Genomic DNA, 23,203 nt, shown 5'->3' on the forward strand with positions numbered 1-23,203 from the left:
GGTACTCTAGCTTGACTGTAGTCCAGTTACTGAAACTGCTAAGGACTGGTATGTCTGAAGTGTAGAAAACAGACTAATTTCATGAGTATTTTTTGTTTTTGTTTATCTAGGAAGAAAGTAGCACCAACAGGTAATGTTAATATTGCTAAATCTTAAGTATTATGGAAAATGATTGGAGAAGGATCTGATATATGCCAGTAGTGATCATTTGAAATAGAAATAAGCAAAACGAGTTACTAAATTCAGAGAAACAAATAACATTGTGTGTAGGGGGGTGGGGTGGATAGAGAGATAGTTGGGGTGCTTTGATGGTGAGGAACTGGCTGAGGAGTATGAGTGAAGGCAGTTTTGTGAATGTCAATGGCAACATTCTTATAGTGGTGTGATACTCAAGTGTCAGAGTTGAGCTTGTGGAATTATGATTTTACTGGTTCAACCTTGATGACTACTATCACATGGCATACACATGCCAACGAGAGATTTTAAGGTTTTTATGCCTATTTTCACTGTTTAGTAAGAAAGTCTACAAAGAGGTGTTAAAATTTCTAGAGAATGAGATTCAATCCAAGTATTTTTAAATGTAAATATACACCCAGCTGTAGAGAGTAGGTGACTTTTCTGGTTATTGCAAGCTAGGTGCAGCTGCATGAATGGCTGCAATATAACTTTTAGCAAACCACTTGATGGCTTTGTCAGGTTAACCCTTTGGCATTCAGGTTACTGTCAAATGTTATGCTTATTTTTTCACATTGTTTTAAATCAACCATTCATTATATTGTAGCTTCAAGATTTTGATGATGTAATTGTTTTTAGAATAACATTGTAGGATAAGTGTGAGAGGCTAGATTTGATCAGTTAGACAATTTGGTGCAATCAGGCATGTAGAGGAGCAAGTCAAGAATTATATAGTGTTAGTTGTAGTTAATCTCAAGCTAAACTATCAGCAAACTAATTTATAATGAAAGATGTTCACACCATGCTCATTCAGCCTTTTTAGGTACATAAAATGCATTAGATAAGGTATCTTAGATATGCTTAGACAAAATGAAACCAATAGCTAGATAGAGAGAAGCTAGTGTGACAGAGATAAATATGATTGAAAGAGAAACAAATATGATAAAGTGATGTTCTCTTGGTAGAAAGAAGAATGATAATGTATTTGATATACAGGTACAGACGCCACTATTTGGCTAGGAATTTACAAATGAGTGCATGTAACCTAGGTACTTTAACTGAGTCAAAGATAGTAGGTGGGTGTAAAATGTCAGTGAGAAGAGAATGTGTGTCAGTAGTAAGTGATGGGTGTGGTCAAAGTTGGAACTTGCTGAGAGATTTTATGTCAAGTGCTATTTATGAAAAATAGAATGGGGAGTAATGTATGTTCATTGACTAAGCAATGTACTTTAGTACCAATGAAATTGTCCATTTAAGTATACAGTATGTGAATGTATAACATACACTAGCCATCACAATCTTAAAGAAGCTAAATTTCACTCAAATTATACCTTGTGTTTTTAAAGTTAAAAGGACACAATTTGTTTGATTTGTTAAGACAGGGTTGACCAGGAGTTACATGAGACAGCAAGTACCTTAACCCATTGTGGTTGTTGGGCACTAATGAAAATCTAACCTTAGTGAATTTAGAATGAGTCAACATACCCAGAGTTCATCATCTGACCTTTACCTCTGGAAGATGTTTAGCTCAAGTCAATTACACAGCACTTCCACTGTTTACAGTAATAAAATAGACTATTGCTAGTTAATAAGTGCCTTGCCATGGACAGTGTCTCACATCTGACATTATAAACCTTTGACTATTCTTTCAGCTGCTATGTGATGCTACAGTGTGTGTACATGAGAAAAAGCAGGCCACAGGTATATTTGATGAAGTGATCTTTCACTATTTTGTTCACTCTCATAAACAATTTCCACAAACCAACCCATAATCCTTCATAGTCAAAAAGCCACATTTTATAACTTTTAGATGTTACTACCTTATCCCTCACATACATTCTATTAGGGACATATGCCATTACCAGCAACTATTATTATACCAAATCTACTTTAATAAATAAATGGCAGCTAATAAATTATTTCAACTTTGTTACTTGTTCACCAGATTTCCTTCTCAAACATTCTCATGATGCTTGCCACACATATGTACACACTTCACAATGTTTCTGAACTGTATATTGTCCTCGATCATAAGCCAAAGGAAGTTATTTACCGTTCTGACTTTCAGACACCAGAAAGAAACTTAGAAATATTCTCAAAAATATTTTGTGCATACATTGTCAATTTACTTAACGTTAAATATTTTATACCTTGTTTCTCAGTGTGTTGTGTATAAAGCAAGTTAGAGAGGAGATTGTAAAAAAAAAAAAAAAAAAAAAAAAAAAAAAAAAAAAACTAAATAAGACTAATGGTAATCCTATTAATTTCCTACCCCCACCCACGCAACAAGACTGGTTTTGACTGACAGACCTAATTACAATGACCTCTTGTGATACCAAAAATAAACACTGCCATGCTAATATCTTACAAGAGAAAAAAAATAAAACCAGTTCAAATTATTTTGTCAATCAGCAATATATCTAGTTCCATGAAGTAAGTGAAATCCAAACAAAAGTATGGCATTTTTTGTAATTAGCTAAGTTCTCACTCGGAGACAAGTAAATATTGTCTAGAGACAACACAATCTCATCTTCACTGAAACTATGCCGTTTTATTCCACTCACAAAAGCTTCCAGCAAGCCAAGTCACACATTTTTTTTGTTGTTTTTTTTTTACAGAATGCTATTCAACCAAAAAAATAAAGATTAAAATAGCTGAAACAGCTATAAGATATTAATTTAAGTATGAAGCCTTAGAAATAGTAATATAAGAGAAGGCATGAGATGGAGTGCTGGCTTATTTTGCTCCCAAAGTAACTTAGCAAAGAAAATAAAGTACTTCAAGCTGGATATTTGGTTGGTGGTGAAAAAAGTGTTGTGGAAGGTATGGAAACTGTGAGATCATATGATGTTAGCATCACAGCAGATGACTTGAATAAAAAAGAATGGTGATAAGTAACAACTGTAAACCAATCCAACTGATACCATTAATGATGATGATGGTTGCAAACTTCTATAGAGAGAGAAGTTACTGCATCACAGGCATGAAGCATAGGCAAATATAGTTGTATCACAATTAGAGCTGAGTACAAGACCTACTGCAAATCTCTAAGATAAGTAATTCTAAGAAAAAAAGAAAAAGCTTGGTCCAGATGCCCAATATCTGGCATTTTAAATTTATTTTCACAAACGCAAGTAGTTGTTTAAACAATTTTACAGTTTTACAATGTAAACTATCATACAGTCATACAAAGTAAACTATCATAAGAATTGTCTTACCACAAACTTAGAGCAATGCTCAGAAAGGCTTATCTACATCACAAGAGATTGTTGTAAGCAGTCAAAAGAGTAACACTTCTCAAGTACCCTACAATCAATTACTATTTAATCCTCCTATCTTTTAAAATGGTCCCCTAATCTATGTATTACAATTTATAAAAAAGATAAAACCCTAAAGGGTATCATTTTTAAAATGCTGAATTAAATATTAAATTGGCAACCTGCTCATTCGGGGACAATGGTATAAGGATGATTATCAAGTAACAGCTTATTTAGTAGAAAATAAAATCTAAGGCTCAGAACAGTTAAAACAAATAACTAGTAATCATATAGACAGGTTGCGTGCACCATGTTTCAATGCCTTGTTGCTTTTTAATAATACTGTCTCATCCCAACTTTTTTCTTAACCATCAATCATATTCTAAAGGTGAATATATTTTAAACTATGTTGTTGCTCTTGACATCAGTAAAGCTGCTCACCATGTCTGGCATGTGAAATTGCTCATCCATGGGTTCCATTCATCTCTCATTTCTTGGCTGAGAAGCATTCTAGAACAATGCAACATTGTGGAATGTGCTGATGGAACTCTTTGTTGCACACTATCAACTCGCAGATACTCCAACAGTTCAGGTCTTTCCACCTAAAAAATGATGACCTTTTTTGCTGTCATGTCCAACAATACTTCTCTTATACAGATGATACTACCCTTCATGCTTCCTTAAACTATCTCAACTATGCATCATCTGCAATGCATTTTAGACAATATACACCAATTCCATGAACAAAGACAGAGAAAGCATTCTTCAAAAGAGAAGTATGCCAACCTTTTTTTACTAAGGGGGGAAAAAATTAAATACCACACATTAGCTTACAATCACTCCCAATTTAGGCTTTTCTCTCACCAAGAATTTCTGTTGGAGAAAAGACATTAAGATAGCTAGGACCACACAACATGTTCTTTTCAGAGCCAGAAAATACATCAGTCCAACAATTACCACCACTACAATACTCAAGTGAAGCCTACAATGGAGTACTGCTGCTGTTGCATACACATTGTAGATTGCATCCAGAGGAAGGTTACTTAACTGATATTTCACCTCTAGATCACAGGCACATCTCTCTGCCTTTTCTACCACTATTATCATAATTTTCTGAGCTGGTTGGTCTTGGACCATCTCCACTGAGGTATTTGTAACTTTCTCTTCTCTCCTTTCTTTGCCCATATTGTGCCCAACCAATCAGGCCCTGCATTATCCTAGTCCTTCCTCCAGGAAGACAACCTCTATAACTCACTCCCGCTTATACCTTTCTGGCACACTGTGTTGCAACAAACAGCACTAATCTCAGTCTTAGCAGGTCCTGTCACTATACCTTGTTGTAATTCATTTTTGTTAAATGCTACATCAACAACCATTTTTGTACCTAAAACAGTTAAATTAAGCCAGTTAGAAACAAAAAGAAAATTTTGAGATAAAGAGAGGGGATTGAAACCAAACTAAGCTTAACAGGACCACCAATGAGATAGATACTTAAATCTAAAACTACAGTAAAGCATTATCACAGAAATTTCAAATGAAGAATTTTAATCAGATTTAATCAGATACACAGTTTTGCTGCTGACAAAATCTTAATTCAACAACTGACACTTCTCATATGGAATAGCAGTTCTAATTTAAAATTTTGCTATAGTCAAGGAAATCATCAGAATCACTAGCATACAAGGTGGTGGTAATAAGTTCCCAAAGAAGTAGTGTTTAATAAAAAATAACTTAGTTTTAACATCATCTCCTTCAAAATAGTCACTGTGTGCACCAATACACCAGTCCCATGTGTTCCAGCCACTTTTGGAATCCAGCCTGGAAGTTGCTTTCCCTAACTTAGTCATGGTCTTTCAGCAATTCATTCTTGATGTCGACAACGATGACCTTTGAGCAGCACTGTCATTTTGGGGAAGAGATGGAAGCCTGGTGAACAGGGTGAGAGCAGAAGTGATGCCATGTTTTTGGTGAGAAACTCACAAGTGAAGAGAGCTTGGTGACACTGTGCATTGTTGTCATGAAAAATCCAATTCTTCATGCTCCACAGATCCAGCCACTTTTGCCAAGTGTCCTCCCCAAATACTTCAAAACATTGTCGATTCCCTTCCAATGATCCTCATGCACAAGCTGATGAATTTTCTCTGCGTTTCTGGGGGTGGGGGTGAGGTGACACTTGTGTAGTCTTCCAGGGATGTTCTTCCACTTTTGAAGCACCTGTATTATTTGAAACATTGCGTATGATCCATTGCTTCATTGCCGTAAGCTTGCTGAAGCATGCTCAATGTCTTTGTAGCAAACCTCCTAAATTTAATGCAAAATTTCATGTTGGCTCTTTGTTCCAACTTCTTGTCTATGACAAAATCACAGGATCACAAAAATTTAATAATTTGCAAAGTAAACACAGCAATGTCAATTGGCACACTGCCTCATGAAGGTCACTGCTACCTCTCACTGCGCATGCAACTGTGTGCTGTCAGTTGTTGGTGCGCTACAGAACTAGTCTGGGAACTTTTTGATACCACCTCAAACAGTCAAAAACGTAACCATCCAGCATCAAAACTTTAGTTACTTTCATACCATAAGGTCTGCTTGACCAAGGGTAAGCAGTCTTAAACAATCCTCAATACATTCATCTCTCAGAAATAGGAAGCATAAGTCATTCAATCCTTTCAAGTTAATGGGTTCAGTCTCATACTTTGCCCTTAATAAAGGAGTGGAAATGTTTGAAATTCTATTGAATTAATGTCAAGCTTTTCATTGTTGTCAAATTCCAACCCTTAATCTTCATTTAGATTTTTGTTATTTTATTTATTTTGTGTAATTGTGTTACAGTGATTTCAAATTTTTATAAGCAAAAATTTAAGCAAAGTTATCGAAAAGATGCTTTAAAGAGTTTGTGCAGAAGGGGTTAATAGCTTGCTACAGATGTGGCAGAAAAACCAAACTTACAAATTAATGTCGTAAATGTGTAAACACTAGAAAATGAATCTCAAGTGAGCTTACATATCTCTTCACTACTTTATGATTTAAAAAGATCTTTATATCACTTTGTTCTTCAACAAGCCATGCGATTTATAATTATCATCAAAACAAAGAAAACATTTACAAGGAGCCTAGATTTTTACCTGCTCTAAAATGACACGTCAACACAATGGGAAGAGAGTAAGACTTATCCATCTAAGAAAAGTTTAACTACTTGTTATATAGTGTTTGAACCAAAATCAATGCAAGACTAAGATATCCAACCACCTAGAGTTGCTTTTAGGGTTCTTTTTCCATGTCAACAAAGATTAGAGAAATGCTACTGAGGAAATGTTCTCTAGCTAACCACCCTTTCTGAATGCTAATCCTTATCTATTTTTCAAATAAGAGAGTTCTTATTCCATATAGCTTTGAAGGCAAGATACTATTTATTGAGGGCAGTGTCAAGAACAATACAATTCAAACTTCATAGCTTTCATATGAGCAGACACACATGCAAAAATGCATGCACCCATACACATGACAGGATTCTTTTTTAGGTCCTGTCTACTAAATTCATTCTCAAAGCTTTAGTTGCCCAAGGTACAGTAAACTGAAACTGAGCCAGAAACCAGCTGGTTGGAAAAGAGAATTTCATAACCACAGAGCCATGCCATTATATATGTCCCAGCATAGTCACAGTCTGAAACTGACAATAGATTATAACAGCCAATATATAGCAGCGAGCTGGTAAGCATTAGCATGCCAAGCAAAATGCTAAGTATTTCACTCGTTACATTCTCAGTTCAAATTCCACCAAGGTTCACTTTGCCATTCATCCTTTCAGGGTCGATAAAATACCAGTTGAACACAGGGGCTGACTTACATCCTCCACCCCAAATTACTGGCCTTGTGCTAAAATTTGAAGCCAATATATATATATGCTGGTTGGTTGATTTCTCCAGTCATGCCTTATATCATATAGAGTTTGCTAGAGAGAGCGAGAGATAGTGAGAGAGAGTGTCTTATATTTTACTTGTTTCAGTCATTTGACTGTGACCATGTGCAGCACCACTTCAAAAGGTTTTGAGGTGAACAACCCCAGGATTCATTTATTGAAGCTTAGTGGGTTGGCGAAAGAGACCAATAGAAAAAGTACTATGTTACAAGGACGTAAACACACTAATACTGGTTGTCAAGCGGCGGTGGTTGACAAATAGAAATTTCCACACACACACAATGAGCATCTTTCAGTTTCAATCTGCAAAATCCACTTGCACGGTTTTGGTCAGCCCAAAGATATAGAAAGACACTTGGCCAAAATATCACACAGTGGGACTGAACCCAGAACTCTGTGGTTGGGAAGCAAGCTTCTTACCACACACACACACACAAACATATATATGTCGTGTGCTGTACATTATACAATATTTAAAATTTAAAAAAAAAAAAGATCAATAGTCAGAACATTATGTTTGCACTTTTATCAGCTTCACTATTTCTAATATGTCTTTAAATATAAATATTCCAATTTTGTCATCTTACATTCTCAAAATTAAAGGTGTAGTACATTCTGAAATGCACACAGGTATGTAAGCTAACATTAGCATACACAAATAACAAATCCACTGAGTTTAACAATCACAAAATATGCTACAAACTTTACGTTTCTTTCATATACACTCTACTAAACCAAAACTAACTGGGGATTACTACTCTAGGTGCTATCATATAAAAATGATGTTTATTCAGTCCATAAATGCAGTGGACTTAATTGTCTGACCTTTCATGATCAGAAGTATCAATCCATTGATTAGTCTGTATTAGATTCAAGTGGTAGTGATGAGGTTGAATTTATGACACTCAAGCTTTACTTAAAGAGTGTTACAAGTACATGAAAAGAGCCACAATAGGAATTGGTCCCCAAGTAACAAACCATGCATCAATAATTTACCACCAACACAGTATGGTACTCAACAATACCACACTAATGTACATATGCATACTCTTATGCTATATAGTACAATGCTAGAAAAGAGATAACCAAGAGACATTTTACTCAGCATGAATGATAGCACCATCATCATTATTTAGTATCTGTTTTCTAAGCTGGCATGGGTAAGACGGTTTGACTGGATCAGGTAAACAAGAGACCTGCACCAGTCTGGTTTGGGTTTTTTTAAGGTTGAATGCCCTTCCTAATGCCAACCACTTTACAGAGTGTACTGGGTGTTTTTACATGTCACCAGCACTGGTAATGGCCACAATTCACTTAGCTTGACATGTCTTCTCAAGCACAGCAAATCGCCAGGAGTCTCAGTCACTTGTCATTGCCTCTAAGAAGCTAAAACAGAGCTACAAAAGTTTTAAAGCTTTTATTACCATATTTCTGTTAAAATACTCTGCCTTTCATCTCAATTTTTAAAATGAAGAATGTAGTAAAATAACATTGTCATTAAGATAGTCTTTGAAACAAAAATTACCATGGAAATTTGATTGATTTTAATTTAGATCACTTTAAATCACTACATCTGTACCATAGATCTAGAGGCCAGTCTCAGGTAAGTTGGAATAAAAAAAAAATTTTTTAAACCCCACTGCTCCCATACACTTACAAATGATTCAAGCAAACTTTTTAAAAAGGTATATATTTTACAGTCACAAAAATTATTGAATGTTTTTTTTTTTTTTATCCTACAAGGAAGATCAGAGTTCCAAGTTAGCATTGATCAAGCAGGTTATTGATCAAAGCCATTCTATTTGTGATTATCCTGTTTCCTGGCCCCATCCCTGGATAGTTTTCTAGGACTAGCGTCCAGGTTGTATAGAATTTGAACTTGGAACCAAGTTTAATATATAGGTAATTAGGTAATATTATATTAACACTAAGATAATTATAAGTGTCAAAGTTTGGGTATATACTTACACATTCAGTGGGCATATAATATATATCGAAATTTGAATTTCATATTAGAAAAAAAATCATTTCTAGATTAACATTAACTTAAGACTTAAAATCGATTTATTACAAAATATGCAAGTGCACGCACTCACACAAGATCAAACCCTCAATATGCCATTCGCAAATTGAAAGTGAATACAATAATATTTTCACCAGTTGCAAAGTCCAAGCAACACTATCTAGGAAGGGTTTTTGGTCTAACTGCTTGAATTCAGTGTAGTAGCAGTGGTAAAGAGAATCCCCTCCTTCCCACTTCCTCATTACATCACTTTAGTAATATTTTAATTTTACTATAGCAAAAAATGGCTGCACTAGAGCTCACGTGAAAAAGCAATTTATCTAATTGGTTAACAACTACTAGAGCTCATATGTGAAAGCAATTTATGTGGCTGGTTAACGCCACTAGATCTCATGTGAGAATCTGGTTGATTATCAAACCACTATAGCTGAGGTGAAGTAATCTGCTTAGCTAACAAACATTAGAGGGTCATGTGAAGTAAACTGGTTGGTTAACAACCACTAAGATCTCATGTGAGGGAGCAATTTATGTGTTTGGCTAAGAACCACTAGCATTTCAAATGCATCAGTTATCCAGGCTAGCTCAGTTACTGTACAAATTAACAGATTTATCACCAGGACACCACAAAGATCCATTATTCAATGTAAGGAATTTGGAGTGCAGTTGTCATGATTCATAGTGACTTTAAGAAATGTAAGATTTTTTTCCTAAGAGCTGAGTATATTTTCCCAATATTGGTAGAGTTTGGGCAAACCAGAAAACAACGGTCTCATATTACTTAGTTTGCAGCAACCTGCATGTGGAGTTAATTTTCAACGAAGTTGACTTTACTTTTTATCTTGTAAGAATAGATCAAATGTTAGCTACATTCAACTTACTGTACGCACTGTACTTCAAACAGTGCATTTTTGTTGGCTCATTGTACATTAATTTTTCCACATTAGCATGAGTTAGATGAATATATTACTGAGGCATTGTTTTACAGCCAGATTAACCCTTAATTGTTTATAAGTAAAGGATCCCTTATTCCCCACATTTTTGAAAGTACAATGCTAATGGTCAATTTCTTGACTTGGATACTTGTAGCTCAGCAATTTTCAGAGTAATGCATATGTAAACACACACACATCTTTTGCAGCTGCCTACTAAATTTAACCGGAAGGATTTGGTCAGCCCAGGAAGAAACATGCCCAAGGTACTGCACAGTATGACTGAACCTGAAATCATGTGACTGAAAAGCAAACTTCTTAATCATATAGCCATGCCTGCCTGCACCTGTAGAAAAAAATTCTTTTGTAATTGAAACTGTGACACTAGGGGTAGGCATGGTTGAATGGTTAAGAAGTTTGCATTGCAAACTATATGGTTTCAGGTTCTGTCCCACATCAAGGCACTTTAGATAAGTGTCTCCTCTATAGCCCAAGCCAACCAATGCTTTGAGAATGAAGTTGGGAGACGAACTGAAGAAGCCCATTGGGTGTATGTGTGTGTGTTCATATACCTATCACCACTTGACTACTGGTGTTATGTTTATACTCCCGTAACTTAGCAGTTCAGTAAAAGCAACTGACAGAATAAATACCAGACTTAGAGAAGTACTGGGATTGATCTGTTTGACTAAACCCTTCAAGGCAGGGTCCCTGTATGGCCACAGTTCAATGACTGAAACAAGTAGAAAGTAAAAGGAATGTGTGTGTGTGTTAGCAAAATGAAACTGTCAGCTGATGCTTTATTTTCCTCATTCATAGAAAGTGATGAGCTCAACAGTTCTTGGAACTGTTCCATCCAGTGCCCTAGAATAGATGTCCATAAAAGATGGAAGTATGGTAAGATCAGTGTAATTGTCTCCATTGACCAATAAACTTTTAGTACTCTGAACATCTGAGTTTATTCTTTTAGTTGTCTCAATTTATGACACAAATCCAGCTCACAAGTAATGCAAATGTTTAGACACACACACAAAGTAATCTTTACCTTTTGTTTCGGACATTAGACTGTGGTCATGCCGGGGCATCACCTTGAAGAATTTGTTGTTGAAGGAATCAAACCCAGTACTTTTTTCTTTTTAGCTTGGTACTTTGGGCTTCTTTCAGTTTCCATCTAGCAAATTCACTCACAAGGATTTGGTTGGCCAGAGGCCATAGTAGACATTTGCCCAAGATGCCACACAATGAGACTAAACCTGGAACCATGTGGTTGGGCAGCAAACATAAATTTGTGGTTGAAAAGCTCTATATTGCAATAAAATTACAGAATTGCCATTCATTTAAATGCAAATTAAGCATAAAATTGAAACATTTATAGTGTTTGATCTAAATTATATGAAAGTTTGTCTTGAGAGAAAAAAAAATTATGGTTCTATATCTAATTATCCAGGAATATTTAAATATATCAAAACCCAATATTAAAATTGAGTCAAATATAAACTCAATGTTTCCTAGAAATCAATGGCCTTATAAGGCTGAGAATCAATTACTGAATAGAATAAGTAAATTGAGGAATTTCTCTTAAAAGTCCAGATGCTCATTCTTCAGTTACGTATATTTAAATTAAATATCCTATTCAGAATGACTATAAAAACACTTGCAGTGAAGTATGCCATCACAATTCGTGGACCAATAATATGACAAAGCCTATCCAATCTATATGAAGACAAAATGAAAAATTACTAATAAAGTCCATAAAAGAAAATGTAGAAAGATGTTACGTCTAGAGTGAAAGGAGGGAGAGGAAGGGAAAGTGAGAGGGGAGCTTGTGCATAATTTAATTGCACAAATGTATAAATAATTAGATGAAAAAAATGGTGTTTATATGTGCATGTGCTAACTAGAGTTGTAATCTAATAGCTGTAAAAGCCTACTCAGATTTAGATTTACTGCATACTAGAATTTAATAATATATCAAATTCAAAAATATAAAATTGCACTCACTCTCTCACACAATTATTACAACTAAAGTTACAAATTTCAATGGAGGAAAGAGGAAAACATGCAGCATAATGTCTTACATTAAAAACTGAAAATTTCACAAGCTTTAAGAGAGCTTCAGATAAGTTGTTTGTTCTACTGATCAATCTAACACCATAACATCTTCAAAATGAAGACCATCTGTTTTTTTAAAAAAGGTTTCAACTTAAACATTGATCATTATATTAACGATGGTTGTTAATTATTCTAAATTTTCAAAGGGTGTGGCTTTAAGCATTATTCAATTTTCCTCCTATTACCAGTGAAGGAATGAGCTGCTTCGTATTGCAGATGAAAAAAAAAACCTCATTCTGAATGCCTGTAGTCAGCTGTAAGAAATAAGAAAGAAGAAGAAAAAAGTTCCACACAACATTGAGGCAATGACCTCATTAAAAAAGCCATTTTCCATTGGAGATTTCCTCAACTGGGTCTCACTACTTTTGTCAAGCCATTCCACAGCCATCTTAAATGTACTGCTATTCACTTTGTAATAAGTCTACATATCACTAACAATAACTACTAAAATATCTGTCAGTCTTAGAATGAAAAAAAAAAAAAAGAATCTTCCAAGATGGGAAGGGTATGCCTGTTTCTCTCCCCCTCTACAAATAGTAGCACTTCTGTTATTTCTAAATTCTACTAATATAGTATTGAAACCTAAGATCATTAATCTGGTTCATATCATTACATTTGTCAAAGTCTGATGGCCAAAAATCTTCAGCAAATTTTACTACCTTGATTCAACAAAACCCCCAAATTAGTTTTGTTTAGGATAACAAAGCCATTTCCTGTAAGCCATAAACTACTAATTCTTTACTTAAATTCCAATATACTTAGTTTATTAAAAGTAAATTTAGGATTTTGAAATAATGCAAACTGAAATAATGGCCAGGACAGCATTGCCATGGAAAATTAATTAAAAACATCATCAGTAGCCCCAATCAAATACAAAATTTTAACTTAACCATCAACATCTATACAATATGTATACATAGAAATGTAACACTTAGAGAAAATACATGACCCACTCAGATTTCTGTATACTTGTTCCAAATTGAAAATAAAAAAAAAGCTATAAAAAATTTCAGATAATGTATGTGCTAATATATGAATAAATAATGGTACTGTTCATTTTCAGTTGTTTTTCCATGCTAGCATGGGTTAGACAAATGTTATAGAGGAATTACTCATTTTTCAAATAATTTCTTATTTCATGTATCTTTTGAATGTAGGAAGCAAGAAGATCATTTCTTGAAAGAGCAGTGACAACAATAACTGCTCATATCAAGCCAACTATTATAGAGTAGTAAATGTAAACACACAAAATGGACTTTTAGTTTCTATCTACCAAACGCATTTACAAGGGTTTGGTTGGCCCCCAGGGCTATTGTAGAAGACACTTGCCTTGAGTGCTGCACAGTGAGATTAAACCAGAAGTTGTGATTGGGAAGAGAATTTCAGTCAAAATAAATTGAAAATAGAATGACCCAAAAATGAATCAAGGAATGTATATCAAAATAAAAATACAAAGATTTTCTTACCCATGAGATACAATTAAGAATCTGTGAAATAAATGAATGTACACACACAAAGAAAAAAATGCCCCACACTTCAGATTTATTTATAATACATAGTGTTCTTTATGGCAACTACTAGAGTTTATAAATGAGCCTGCTTTGAGTAAATATCTCATTTATCATCTTACTGATGAAGTGAATTTTTTAAACATGCATTTATCTCACATAAACACTTGGGTTGAGAATGAAAAATAAAACTTTTGATATGATTTACTTTGTCTATTTCATTCACATTATATATATATATATATATATATATAAATATATATATATATATATATACACACACACAAATAAACCCAATTATCAGTCTAGCCACACATTAAGTCTATTTAGCTCTTTCCACAGACATTGCACAAATATACATTCTCAATATATTTACTGAACATTTACAGGTGTAACTTCAATTGCAACATTTAAATTTTATATCCAAAATTAGGAAGGTCTCATTACAGAGAATTCTACCATTAAGGAGTGTTTGTGCAAATATCTCTTTGTAGTCTTACTGCTGAAATGAACAGTCGCTTTTTGCATGTATTTCTCTCATAGAAACATAGTTATGTCCAGAGTTTAAAATATATTTTTATCTTTTTCTACTAGTTTTCTTGACAGAGGTCAAGCTGGGGCACAGATTTCAATAGTTTAGTCATATTCATCCTCCCAACAGGACTTATTTCATCAACATATTTCTCAACTCACTAAATTACACATTTTGAAAACAACACTTATTTAAATACAGATACACACACAAACTTCTGTTCCACTCACAAATTACTCAATCCAAGGCTCTAGCCGATGCCTTTCAGTGAAACTGAACTAACATAACTGCAATGTCAGTGATAGGTAAATTGTATTTGTTAATATTGGACATTTGTCTAATCTGACGATTTTGCAATTCCTGCTGTCCATGAGGCAAACATACACAAATGTCTCGGGCTCCTCAGGTTGTAGCTAAAGACTATGAATTAGGTGGTAGCATTGTCTTAGAATTTTATAAATTATGTTTTATGGTAGTCTGTAAATTTCTAGCAATCTTATAGATTACTAATCAACAATGGAATTTTCATGAGCACTCATTACATCAAATTTTGTTCCATAGTTAAAGCATTACATACATAGACTATAGCAAAGTGAAACAATTATATAAAGAGTAAAGGACCCCTTCGGTTATGGATGACCATGGGACTGCACCTAGAAAGTTACTCTGCAGGGCATAATCCAGGCAAGGTTGTTTATGGAAGATCAGCAGTTGCCCATGCATACCAGTCTCCCCTCTCCATGCTACTGATGTTATCCAAAGGAAAGGCAAAGGCCAACACAGTGATGTTGCAACTCATTTCTACAGCTGAATGAACTGGAGCAATACGAAATAAAGTTTCTTGCCTGGTCCAGGAATTGAACTAACTACCTCATGACTGTGAGCCCAATGCTCTGGACTGGAAGAATTGTTAGGGAATTGAACCAAACACTTAGCTATATTTGTTCCAAGTTCAAATCATGCTGAAGTCAAGTGCTTTTAATCTTTCTGATATTGATTCAGGGTGACTTGCATAATTAACTGCTTCCACCCAACAAATTTGAGGCCATGTGCCTTATGAAGTTGTAAGAAAAAAAAAGCCTAATTTACACCAACATAGAATAATCTATTATATATATATATCATCATCAATATCGTTTAATGTCCGCTTTCCATGCTGACATGGGTTGGATAGCTTGACTGAGGACTGGCAAGCCACGAGGCTGCATAAGGTTACAATCTGATCTGGCAAGGTTTCTACAGCTGGATGCCTTTCCTAATGCCAACCACTCTGCAAGTGTAGTGGGTGCTTTTTACATGCTACTGGCACAGCGGCCAGTCAAGTGGCACTGGCATCAACCACACTTGAGTGGTGCTTTTTATGTGCTACGACTATGATTTCATTCAACTCAACAGGTCTTCTCAAGCACAGTATAACTGCCCAATGATTGAAGATTATGCAACACTGGCATCAGCCATGATTTTGCTTCTTCTCAATCACAGCATATCTCAATGGGTCTCGGATGCTTTCCACTGCCTCTGTGAGGCCCAACATTTGAAGGTCATGCTTCACCTCATCCAACGTCTTCCTGGATCTACCTCTTCCACTGTTAGGGTGTGACACTTTTTCACACAGCTGTCCTCATCCATATGCAATACATGGCTTACACTGTTGTATATGCACACTGACATTACACATCCAGCAGAGCATACTAGCTTCATTTTTTTCAAATGTCATCAGCAGTCACAGCCCATATTTCACTGCCGTGAAACAAGTGTTTGTGCACATACATCATACAGTGTCTTTCACTCTGAGGGAGAGGCCCTTTGTTACCAACAGAGGTAGAAGCTCCCTGAACTTTGCCCAGGCTACTATTCTTATTTTGGCAGCTACGCTCTCAGAGCATCCACCCCTGCTACTGACTTGGTCACCTAGGAAATGGAAGCTATCAACTACTTCTAGTTTCCCCCCTTGGTATATGATATATATATATATATATATATATATATATATATATATATACACACACACACACACATTATATACACCTTTAGCTATTCTGGGGTTCTGCTTTCAAGTGATTTAATCAATGATATCAACCCAGTATTAGCTCTTGTTCACTATTTATTTGGCCCATCTCTGGATCATGTCAACTGATTACAAAATGAAGAAAGGAGAGAGGTAGGTCAAATCAAATATGCTAATTCTAGCTATGAAAGAGTCCAACAAATTTGCAAACTTAAAACCAAAGCTGTTACAATTCTCCTTCATATATTATCTTTAAATGTGTGTTACATGATTATATATCTAATTAGTGTTTTCCCATCTAGCAAGTGCTCATGATAACCACCTAATTATAATTATCAGTTAGGATGAGCAAGGCAACAATGCTTCAGGGGATAAATGTATTGCTAAATGGAGGAACAGCTTCAGAAGGTCACATGCTTAAGTGGGGTTTGTAAAGTGATTACAGTGGTACCTTGACTCACAAGTGTCCCAACTAACAATTTTTTCGAGATATGAGCCATCTCTCAGCCGATTTTTTTTATTTGAGTTGCGAGCCAGCTTCAGATACCCCACTGCTAGTTGGCATAGTAAACACCACAGTGAATGCCATAACAACTAACTCAATAGGTAGACTGACATGCATGTTAGCAAGTGCAAAGATCATTAGTTGATCACTAGCTAGACAGACATGTGCGTTAGCAAGTGCGAAAATCACTAGTGGATCATTAGCTAGATGGGTGGTAAAATGCTTACTAAGCAGTTGCAGGATACAGAAGCATCAGTGTTGTGCTCGCAACTATTTTGTAAAACTTCATTTTCCCAACCATGAGTTCAAATAAAGTGAGTGTGAAGGACGGTGGTGAGAAGAAGCAGATGATGTGCATTGAATTAAAGAAAGAAATTATTGAAAAACATGACCAAGATTGACTTGGCAAAGCAGTACGAGCATAGTACTTCTATGATCTACACCATAATGAAGCAGACAGAGTCGATAAAGGCTATAATGCCAGCCAAGGGTATTAAAATATTTTCTAAATAGTGGTCATCTATCCATGAAAATATGGAGCTGTTGATAGAGATACCATGACTGAGGTTATAATCTGCAAGAAGGCATGAGCTATTTCCGCTGATTTGCTAGAGCAGACCCCAGGCACTTGTACGGATGAGAAATCAGGTGAGTTGTTCAAGTTTATAACGGTTCTCTATCTTCCACCTAACACCATCCCTATCCTGCAGCCCATGGACCAGCAGGTAATTTCTAATTTCTATAAGCTCTTCACCAAGCACCTATTCTGCCGCTGCTTTGGGGTGATGGAGAGCACAAACCTTACCCTTCGATAGTTCTGGAAGGACAACTATAACATTGTGATATGTCTCAGAATTATCGATATGGCGTAGCAAGGTGTTACAAAGAGAACCTTGACCTCTGCGTGGAAGAAGCTTGTGGCCTGAGGTTTGAAACGGACTTTCAAAGATTCAAACCTGAAGCAGCAGTGGTGGAGGAGATTGTATCCCTCGGCAAGTCCATGGATGGTGATATCAACAAGCTCATCGAGGAGCACTCCAAGGAACAGACAATGGAGGAGTTAAAGGAGCTACAGACACAGTAGCACACGGAGGTTTTGCAGTAAATAAGTGACATGGAGGAGGTTATCTCTAAAGAGTGATAAGGGAAATGTTGGGAATGTGGGAGAATCTTTGACTTTCTTCGAAAGAAACATCCAGAAAAAGTTGCAACTGAGCATGTGATGGTACTATTTAATGACACTTGCCTAACTCATTTCAGAAACATTATGAAAGGGAGGATGAAACAGACCTCATTGGACAGACTTTTATTGAAAACTCCTGCAGATGAAAGTGAGGAAAGCATGGCAAAAAGGGCAAAAATCAGTGAATAAGATTCAGTTATTCAGTTCAACCTTTCTTCTCTACCTCCATCAGTATCTTCAAGTTGTTTTAAAATCTGAAAACCTTTTGCCAGCCTTTGACATGATTCACAAATATTATCTGTGGATACATTAACATCAGTTGTAAAATGACAAAGCTCCAACTTGTAAAAGAGAATAAGTTAATTTGCAAAAAATGAGGAAAAAAAAATTGAAGGAAAAGGTTAATGAGGAGGGACTGAAAAGTCTGAACAATCAAGAGAGTAGAATATACAGAACCAAGTATGGTTGTAGTCTTTGTCTAGCCTGTCTGTTATAAAACATACTTGAATATCTGACCAGGTACACAATTGTTAGCATAGCAATGTTCTGAGACTTAAATCAAAAGATGCTCACTGTAGAGTAATCCAGTAATGTGGGATGACCCCTAACAATGAGCAGGCTGCTCCATTTAAAAAATTGTAGAGATCTTAAGCCTACATTAATCTCTTCAACTTAATAACTTGAATATTTCCTGCACCTTCTATTCTCTCTTTGTGTAATTTCTTTTTAAACAATATGCTTGTGAGTTCAAACCTTGCCCACATTCAATTTATATACCACCAAAGGTGGAACAAATGCAAGGCCACTAGTCCAACGATAAACTAGTAAGAGAACAGTATAACTACTTTGAAAAACAAATGAGGTTTATATGAAAACATCCAATTCATTTTAGATTTGTTAAACAAGGGATCTACAGATAAATTAGGTAAAGTATACTCAAAATGGAAGTGAGCTCATTTACCACAACTAGAATAAGAGTTAACTGATTAAACATTTTTAAATTAACAATTATCTTTGACCTCAGTGCCATAATATCAAACAGTTCCAGAGATTATTCCAGTGTGCCTGCATTACAGATAAACCAGTCATTCTTTACGTCAGGATTAGTAGTTTTGTAACAGTTTGATGTATACTTGGTAGTGTGACATCAAACTCACTCACAATTATGTTCAACACATTCTCCCAGTTATATCTAATCCATTGTAATTCATTTATATTTCAATGTTATATAACATTTCTCCATAAAGCAACTTTCATAGAGAAATTCTTGTATAATAAATAACAGTTTGTAACAGAGGGATTGATGGCATTATTTCAAGCACTATTGAGAGAGAATGTGTGCGAGTCCATCCTTGTCTTGATATTATATGATTGTAGTACACAAGAACCACTGTTTGTTTCCAGTCTTCTGTGAAAAGTAACTGGCATGGAAATAGATGAGGGCTGGTGAAAGAAAGGGCATCCGGGCATTGAAAAATCTACCTCAACAAATCTTGTTCAATCCATACAAGCAAGGAAAAGTGAACATTAAAGTGATGGCAATGATTAAAGATCCTATGGATACACATTACTCAGCTTTGTAGATTAATGTGAAACTGAGAACTGGAGACAGATCTTTGGTAAAGACTGGCTGAAATTTAAATTCACAGCATCAACTGTCGCCTACAAGTTGTTTGCAATATAACACAAATAGTCAAATAGTTTTAGTTTTCCTTATTGTTCACTTGACTATAACATGAGAAATTTAAAAATAGAAATTCCTCTTAAAGAAGGGATGTATATATGACTGCAGTGAAGTGTGCTTATATTTGCTAAATGTCTAAACATGCTTAACCCTAAATCAGTCAAATGTAACACCAAGGATGTAATCAAATGTGACAAAGTATCGAGTATCATTTGTTAAAACAGTTCAATAGAGTCAATGGGTGAGACGCCCTGATCCTTCAAAATCATCTGTTCCACTTAACCTTTCTTGCTAAGAAGATGCATAGGAACAATATTGGTTTCAAATTTTGGAACAAGGCCAGCAATTTTGGGGGATGGGGGTAAATCAATTACATCAACCCCAGTGCTCAACTTGTACTTATTTTATCAACCCTGAAAGGATGAAAGGCAAAGCTGACCTTGGCAGAATTTGAACTCAGAATATAAGGAAGAATGAAATGCCACTAAGCATTTTGCCCAGCATGCTGGTGATTCTGCCAGCTTGCCACCTAAGAAATATTAGAAATTATGTGTCTACAAATAGCACATGGAGTCACAAAATTTGACCTCAATTTGACATGTTAATCTTTGTACTAGTCAAGATAATCAGCAGCTGTAGAACTACAGCATAAAAGATTTACAGCACCAATAGTATCTTACTTATTTCAGTCATTAGACTGTGGCCATGCTAGGGCACTGCCTTGAATTTTTTTTAGGCCTTGTCCCTTTTGCCAAACCACTAAGTTATGTAGACATAAACACATCAATACCAGTTGTCAAGCAGCAGAGGAAGGAGAGTCCAGCTAGCAAATCCACTCACAAGGCTTTGGTCAGTCTGAGCTATAGCAGAAGACACTTGGCCAAGGTGCCATGCGGTGGGACTAAACTCAGAATTATATGGTTGTAAAGCAAACCTCTTACCAATCACACCTACATCTATATATAAAATGGTTGAAAATATGTTCAAAAGATGTTTTTAATAAACAACCTTTCCTGGCAAAAGAAAAAGACTGAACCAGATTCAAGGTGGCGCTAAACTGTTTGATACTGGAAATTAGTATTGTCTTATTGACAAGGTGTTTACAGGAAATTAATTCAATTCCAACACTGCAGTTGAAAGTCTAAGATACTGCCTCCACTAATAACACCAAACGTAACTTATTAACACATAAAACATTTTTTCTCAAGCCAACAAGGTTTCTACAAGGTCACTGCCTGCTAGATATAGCAGTCAATCCTCTCAAAACACTATTGTATTTACAAAAAAAAAGCAATACTACTGGGGGTTAAACAACAGATTCTTTCTCCACTAAAAATATGGGCTCTAAACCAAAGGATAATGTAAGTTTATAGATATACATCTATAAAACATCTTTTTCTTAAACTTACATTATCCCTTAGTTTGAAAGAGTGGTAGGATTATAGACAACTGAAAAAGTATTTACATATTCAGTGTTCAAACCCAGCTCAATTTAATAAAACAAATACTTTATCCAACAGGAATTAATAGACATTGTTAGCAAGTGTGTGTGTAGTACAAGGATATCTAAACACTCAGCTTTCAGAAATTTAGATATAATAAATATCAGAAGACAGAAATCTATTATTTTAAACTTTGAACATCTGAATACAAAAGCAACTGAAAATTCATATCTTATTATTTTTAATAGTTTCACTTATAGGGTTGTGGCCATGGTGGACCATCACTTTGAAGAGTTTTAGTCAAACAAATGGACCCAATCTGGTACTTATTCTATCAGTCTCTTTTACCAGACCACTACATTACATGGATATAAACAAGCCAACACCAGTTGTCAAGCAGTGTGAAGAGGACAGACATATTTTTTCAGTTTTGATATTTCAAAAATGATAAAATGGATATTTTCACATTGCTGTCTTGGCAGATATAAGTCAAAGGCAGAACCTGCAAGTCCCAGAATCAGAGTTCTGGAGATGTCAACTGCAGATACTAAACATACTTTGTAGACTTAAATAACATGTGTACATAGCAGTAACTTGAGAAATTTGACAGAAACTCAAAGTAACACAGACTACATTTGGTAAGCAAGGAATTACTGCAAATTTAGTAACTTAGCAAAACTTGACGAAGAAGTTACTGAGGAGGATTACTATTAGAATTTTGTTAAACTCCCAGAAACTCAAAATATTCTCTCTCTCTCTCTCTCTCTCATGTACACATACACCATAAAGCAAAGAAGAATTTTACTGGTTAGTATTGATTGGCACAAATATGGATGTAGACAGTTGCATACAGAAGTGCTGATCACTTCAAGTGGATGAACTTGTGGAAGAGGGAGACCAAGAAAGACATGGGATGAAGTATTGAGGGCGAATCTCAAGATACTGAGCCTTATGAAGGAGGTGACTAAGGACCAAGATATCTGGTGCATTACTGTATTCAAAAGACCCATCCACCACCGCAGAATTGATACTGGTGCCATATATATATATAAAAAAAAAACACCTAGTACACTCTGTGGAGTGGTTGGCATTAAGGGCATCCAGTCATAGAAACAGAACAGACAATGGAGCCTGGTGTGGCTCTTAGCTATACCAGCTCTAGTCAAATTGTTCAACCCAGGCCAGCATGGAAAACATATGTTAAATGATAATGACTTCTATAGAGCAGAAAAAAATAAGAGATCATCCTAATCTTTTCTATGGAAGACAATTATACATCAACTGTAGGGTACACAAGAATTTAATACTATTTCAGAGCATCTTTTTAGTTCACCTAGAACAAACCTAAAGTAAATGGTCATTCCTTGTTTGGTTATTAAGTGTACATGTATGCTATATTCTTAAATTTTGTTTCTAATAAAGCAGACAGCTCCTAGGAAAGAAAGTTGCTTTATTCAGATTTACATAATTGAATCTTTTATTTTACTATGCCTGTGTCTTTGTGTGTAACATGTTTGTGAGTAGAATGTGCATTTTAACTCTTTCACATTTAAACTGGCTATAATATCAAACATGATGAAACTGGCCAGATGTGGCCTTTCACACCAATCCCACAATATCATTCTAAAACTTAACAGTTACTTCACCAAAATTTCATAGCTACAAAATAATGCATGATTAATTCAAAACAATGTGAATAAATAAGCATTACTTTTGACAATAATGTAAATGCTAAAGTTTTCGTTGGTCTTCAATTAGGAATAATTTTCAAAAAACTTCACATTTGCAATCCATTTCCACAACTGTCAAGCCCCTAGCACAAAATATGGAGAATATTGAACACACTACAAGGTGAATTGGCAGAGTCATTATAACATTGGACAGAATGCTTCATAGGATTTGTTGCAACAAATCAGAGTTCAAATCC

General features: G+C 35.3%; 1 protein-coding gene and 1 long non-coding RNA gene across 5 annotated transcripts in view; both read right to left on the bottom strand.

Annotated features, from left to right (window-relative positions):
• The window catches only part of LOC115217146 (AN1-type zinc finger protein 3), a 57,364-nt gene that overhangs the window by 12,228 nt on the left and 21,933 nt on the right, over nucleotides 1-23,203 (bottom strand). The gene's annotated exons all lie outside the window — the stretch shown is intronic.
• Nucleotides 13,044-22,986, bottom strand: LOC118765441. The gene is made up of 3 exons (XR_005001311.1): nucleotides 22,849-22,986; nucleotides 14,600-14,605; nucleotides 13,044-13,054 (listed from the first exon to the last, which is right to left on the bottom strand). It is a non-coding gene; the product is annotated as an uncharacterized LOC118765441 (long non-coding RNA).

This window comes from Octopus sinensis, linkage group LG11 (assembly GCF_006345805.1).
Source record: "Octopus sinensis linkage group LG11, ASM634580v1, whole genome shotgun sequence".
NCBI classification, from domain to species: Eukaryota; Metazoa; Mollusca; class Cephalopoda; order Octopoda; family Octopodidae; genus Octopus; species Octopus sinensis.